General features: G+C 37.3%; 1 pseudogene; it reads left to right on the forward strand.

The window, feature by feature from the left end:
• The first annotated feature begins 3,301 nt into the window (after positions 1-3,301).
• LOC111732047 lies at positions 3,302-3,420 on the forward strand (annotated as a pseudogene).
• The last annotated feature ends 3,054 nt before the right edge of the window (positions 3,421-6,474 follow it).

The raw sequence follows: 6,474 nt of genomic DNA on the forward strand, positions 1-6,474 counted from the left end.
GACAAGACTTCTCGTGGGAAATAATATCTAGGCTGGGTATGATAGGAGGAAGAGGTAGTCAGGCCAAGAACAGTGGTATTCTAGGGAGAATAAAAAGCTTGTACAAGGAAAGAACCAGAGGTAAAAGTAAGATTTGGTGAGGATGTGAAAGAATTTCAGATTGGGTAGCCAGAGAGTTGTGGATGGTCGCGGTGGTGAGAGATGATGTAGATATCAGCAATTTTTTGCTGCGATTTATTTCTAACAGCAATGAAGGTTAAAATTCTAATTAATTTAATAATTGCTGGCAAACATGAGTTATTACTTGAATATCTTCTGTTTAGCTAGTTGCAGACCAATTTGGCTAATCTGTGGAATTTACTCTAATGACATGAAACAGTACACCTAATGAGATAAAGTGCAGCCCATGATTTTCTCTTTGTCATTAATGTCAGTTGCAAGTATCTTTCCCAAACGTATACTTCTCAGTTCTCTATCTCAGTAAAAGTCTCTCTCATTTATCTAATTGTTCCTATCAAAAACTCGGGACCTCTGCTTTCTCGCTCTGAACATCCATTCAGTCATCAGTAATCAAGCCCTATGATTTTTACCCACTTTTATCTCTCCAATTTTCCCAGTCCCTCCATCTCTACTGCCACTACTTTAAATCAGGTAGGTATCATTCTCCAGGATTACTGCAACGACCTCTTTATTTACAAGTCACTTCAAGACCCACTTCTTCAGTCTTAGCTCTCACCAATCCCCACTCCCTGGAGTTGGAAGGAGACCAGAGCAGGAACAGGCAGATTAGTTAGGAGCCTCACAGGGTCATCAAGAGACGATATGAGGGTAGGTTGGGCAAAGGTGCCGGTGGATATGGAGAAAAGTGGGCTGATTCAAGAGTAACTTTGAAAGTAAAATTAATGGGAGTTTCCCTTGAATAGTAAGTACATGGGAGATGATGGAGAAGCAAATGTTGAAGATAAGTGCCCAAATCATAATTTATGCCACTAGATGGTTGATAGTGCTGATAACTGACATAGGGTACTCTGGAAGAGTTCTGCGTTTGGTGGATGTGCTAGATATATTCTCTCTACCTTTTCTGATTCACTCTTTATGCTTCTTCATCCTGCTCTCTACTCTGGGAGGCTGACCTTTACAGACTGCATCAACTTGGCTCCTTGCTGTCTGTCTTCTGGTTGTGTTTGGTCAATGAGAGACTCTGGCAGGAGGTCACTAGGCAGCGGGAGAGAGAGGTTGGGGCATTCTTCTACTCAGACTTTCTTTACGTCCACAGTTTGTTAGTGACTTTATTCCTAACCTAAGACCACCATGCTTGTAGGGTAGTTCACTCCTAAGCTATAGTTTTCTCAAAATTACAGCTATGGCTTTTTCTCCTGTCTCTTTTGCACCTAAGAGTGGCAGCATCTCACTATTGCTATTCGTGGGTGCTTCAATATCCCTTGTTGGTTTCCATAACCTTGAATATCATATTTGTAAATAGAATTTCTAGTCATTCCTTTCTAAGAGGGCATCTTTAACTGCTGGGGCTTGGATAGAGTGGAGAATATTATACTTTGGTATCCATTGTTGAGTTTGAGGAGCCTTTAAGGTATCTAAGAATAGAGGTCAGCAGTGCAGTTTGGAGCTCAAACAAATGATCTGTGATAAAGGCGCACTATATGCAAGATTAGCTCCTTATACCTTGCTAACTTTATGCTGTATTCTTATTGTATTATGGTGACCAACCATCCTCGTTTTCTTGAAATTGAGGCAGTTCCAGGGATGTGGGACTATTAGTGCTAAATCAGGGAATTCATGGGTAAACCAGGATGAGTTGGTCACCCAACATTTTACCTATTCGGAACCTGAAGCTCAGAATAGTTTAAAGTCCCCCAGATGATAATAGGCAGAGGTAGGATTTTTGCCCTCTCCCTGTCTGATTCTGAATACTGAATTCTTTCCACGACACACCATTTATTCCCAAATGTAGATTGTCCTTAGCATAAACTGAGGTCTTCATGAACAACAACAACAACAACAACAACAACAACAACAACAAATCAATCTCCCCAAAATACACCCCCTCCAAACAACAACAACAATTGCTGAGCCCCAGTGACAGAGATTTTGATTCGCTGATTCAGGAATCATTGTTTGTACGAAGTGTTCTCAAGTGATTCTGACGCTTTTAGGAACTAGTGCACTCTACCCCACTACTTCTCATAGGCCTTAACAAAAATGCAAATATCCTATTGTTGACTCAAAGTCTTCTTTAGGCTCAACACTCATCCCATGTCCTGGTGATAAAACAGATTTTGGTTAGAATTCAACTCTACCATCTTCAACATCTTCAACGAGTTTTTTAACCTCTCTGTCTTCTTAATCTATCAGACGATAGATACAAATGGTACCTACTGCACAGTATTGTGAGTATTCAATGAGATAACATGTGTACACTGTCTGGCCCAATGCCTGGAACATAGTAAACATTCATAAGTGTTAGCTATTGTTACTGTTATCAACTGCCTGGTAGAAGCTTTAGACTGTTCTTCTTTATACTTGTTAATAAATAGCCCACTATTTTTTTTTTCTCATTTTTCCCTACTCTATTTTCCCATTGCATTTTCCTTAGAGAAATTCAGCCCGGAATGACTACTGGGCATTCATAAAAAAATTAAATTGTTGGGATGAGATTTCTGGAGAAGAATAAATAAGTGTACTCAAAAATGGTTTTTAGTAAAGACAGATCTTTTTACAACACCCTTTGAACCAAAACACAAAAGAAAGGTAACAAACGTTAATTGAGTACCTCCCGTATGCCAGGCCTTAAGTTTGTTATCTAATGTCATTACCATCTGAAAGCAGTTATATAGAGAGTGATCTATATAACTATGCGATGATCGTTGGCGATTTGTGGAAGGTGAGACACGTAGAAAGAGAGGAGTGGGAACTGAAAGCCAGGTCTTTCTCGGTATTAAGTTGTACTGTAGCCCATGGAAGTGCTATAGCCGAAAGGGTTTTAATGAGAAGGACCAGCATAAGAATCATGAAAATATCTTGTTTATAAAAAGCACTCATTACCCCGCTTTTGCACTAGCTTTTCATTAAGCGCCCTTTCATGGAACTCAAATTTATGATCAACATGATAACCTTTAAAGGGGAATAGCTTAAAGACAAATAATATATCCTCTCTGCCTTGAAGGAGTTTATAGTTAAATGGAAAGTTGGACATGTAAAAAACTCAGTATAAAATGGCACAGGTAAGAAGTGACAGTCAGAATCTGACCCCAGGACTGCCTTACTTCAAAATGCTTTAACAGTCTATGGCTATGCCACCATGAATATACCCGATCTTGTCTGATCTTGGAAGCTAAGCAGGGCTGGGCCTGGTTGGTACTTGGATGGGAGACTACCTAGGAAGACTGGGTGCTGTAGACAGGGGGAAAAAATAAATAAAAATAAAAAATAAATTAAAAAAAATACTTTAACAGAAGTGGAAGCAAAGTGTTCTCGATCATGGGGAGTGAATGAAGCAATGATTGAATAGATGATTTATCCCTCATAGCACCATGAGGGGATTTACTTATTTAATAAACCTTTTCTGATCACCTACCTATATCAAGCATTATGCTAGGTGTGGGGAACTTAAATATATCTATGTTTATGAGGAAGCTAGAATAATGAGAAAGTGGTATCATAAGTATGCAGAGAAACATTTTGAGGGTAAATGAAAGAAAAAGGATCTAGTTAAGTGGGTTGTCTATGGCCACATGGCTAGTTAAGAGCAGAGCTGGACTTCAAACTCAAATTCGATTCAAAACCCATCAGAGTTAATGAGGTTAGCAAGGCAATGGACAGAGAACAAGTCAAGAAGACTTGGGGAGCATGGAACCTAGTATTAAATGACAAGTGATAGCACCATCACAGGAGTGCTTAATACTCTACGCCAAAGTGGAGCATGGATTCAACTTGCAGATGAAAGTGAAAGGCATTAGGTGTTAGGATGGCATCGAAGTGTCCATATTTATCAGATTTACTTCATGATTCACGATATATTCTTCTATTTTTAAGCAAATCCCTACGTAGCACAGCAGCTCACCCTAGTCCTAGTTTTCAAAGTGCAGGAGAATAAAAGAAATGTGTGTCTCTGTCCTTGAAGAATTTTTGGTCTAGCAAGTGATAAAATACCCTACAAAGGCAATTTCTGTGAGGAAGTCAGAGATGGCTTCAGTTGGAAAGATAAATATAAGTATCCCAGTTTAAGAAGGAAAGAAGACTGATGATCCACGCAGAGAAAAAGAGACCCAAAGGACAGAGACTTGGAAGTCTGTGACTTGTTAGGGAAATAGCCCATAATTTCAGCCATCTTGTCCTCTAGCTTTTTGACTGGAATCCGCGATGATACTTATTCAGGCAAAATAGTTACAATAGTGCAAAAAACCTTCGTTTTATAGAGGTTAGATGAGAAGAGGAGACGAACAGAATTAAATTAGGCAGGAGATTAAGGTTGAGACTGTGGTGCACTAATGAAGATTGGAGTTTAAAATTAGATAATGTCCTGTGGGGGCATTTATAGAATAGGTCAGGTTCCCTAATTGAAAGTGCTATGTATAGAGGCCTATAGGCAGCAAAGCAGATTCCACAATGGAGATGTTCAAATAGTTTAGCTCATACTAGGTAGTGATTGCCCAAAACCATCTGGGGACATAGTTCAGAGGTTCTTCTTTAAAAAAATTGAATCAGACTTGGAACACTCTTATGCAAGTATTGCAACAGCTATTTAAAAACTAAGTTTGGTCCAAATTAACTTTTTAACAGTATGTAGTCTTTTGATAAATTGTATTATGTGATGATTTCATCTGTGTAGACGGAAATTAGATTTGTTTTTTCTGTAGGTCAGTAAACTAGAGGTAATATATTTCTAATCTGAAACGAGTAGTTGGGAATGACTGAACTTCAAGCTGGGTGGAATAGAGCATCATAATGAGAAATGCATTACAATTGGACAAGAAGGGTTTGTGATTGGAAATCATTAGTGGAAGGGGAGGTTTTGCTGATTGACTGCTTTTAAAAGAAGCGAAATCTTGCAACTATTAGTAATGCGAGTGTGGCCTTCACCAGGCTTTTGCTCTGGAATTGTAATGAGAATGAATTATGCTGTCTTGCAATCACTATATTATTTAGGACTCTATCACCACACTACTCTCTGGTAGATTACTTCTAATCCGTGTGAGGAATCCTAACAATGCCTTGTTTTAAAATGGAAATGAAATGTACTTTGATTCCTCTGTTCATTCCTTTAACTGAGTCTTCTAAAGAATGAAACCTGCCTTCTACACATATTTAGATTACAAATAAGTTCTGGTGAATAAAATTAATGAAACAGAATCACTTCTTTTATTATAGTATATTATTATAATTGTTCTGTTATTATTAGTTATTGTTAATCTCTATCGTGCCCAATTTATAAACTAAACTTTATCATAGGCATATATGTATAGGAAAAAACACAGTATTATATGTGGCGTTTGGTACTATCTGTGGTTTCAGGCATCCACTGGGGTCTTGGAACAAATACCCTGTGGATAAGCTTGGACTCCTGTATATGCAGAAAAAGATTTTGATTAAAATTTCAGTTTCATGAATTTCATAATTCATGAAGAAAATTTTAGTAAACAGAGAATAGATAGGAACTCCTTAATAAAGATACTAAGAAAAATGAAGCAAATATCATACTAAAATATTATTTCCTTTAAAATCTGGAATAAAACAAGAAAGAGTACTGCCACTACCCGTTAAATAGTACAGTTATTGGATGTCTGAGCCAGTGCAATAAGACAATAAAAAGAAATTTAAAGACATAAAATGTATATAGTTTTGAATGGAAGAAACAAAGCCATTATTTGCTGAGTCACAATAGGGTAGTGGTTTAAGAGCATGAGCTTTGATGCCAAACTGCCTGAATCTGAGTCCTGGTTGTGGCGCCTGCTGTTGTTATGTCCTTAGATGTACTCTGTACCTCATTTCCCCATGTGGGTAATATGGCTAATCATAGTATTAGGATGAGGATTCGATTAGTAATTGTAAATATTTAAATATATTAGATATTTGTAAAGTGCTTAGAAGTAAGGCTAATTTACAAGTATCATGAAAATGATACATTTAAAAAAATCGCAGGTGATAACGATTTTCTGGCCTTGAGCAGTCACATACATCTATTATATATATGTGTGTGTGTATATATATATATATATAATTCTGCTTGTACCATGTTGAGGAAATGGTAAGGGAAACATTATTTTTTATTCCTACAAGAAGATGATATTTGATCTGTGACGTCATGTACAAAAATCTATTTTTGTTGGATTAAAGACAATTCTGGAAGGCAAACTTTTAGATTAAAAACAGGACTACGTTGTTCAATGCAGTAGCCACAAGCCACATCTAGCAATTTAAATTTAAATTAATCAAAACTAAAAATTTAATTCCTCA

This window comes from Pteropus vampyrus, unplaced genomic scaffold (assembly GCF_000151845.1).
Source record: "Pteropus vampyrus isolate Shadow unplaced genomic scaffold, Pvam_2.0 Scaffold421, whole genome shotgun sequence".
Taxonomy (NCBI): Eukaryota; Metazoa; Chordata; class Mammalia; order Chiroptera; family Pteropodidae; genus Pteropus; species Pteropus vampyrus.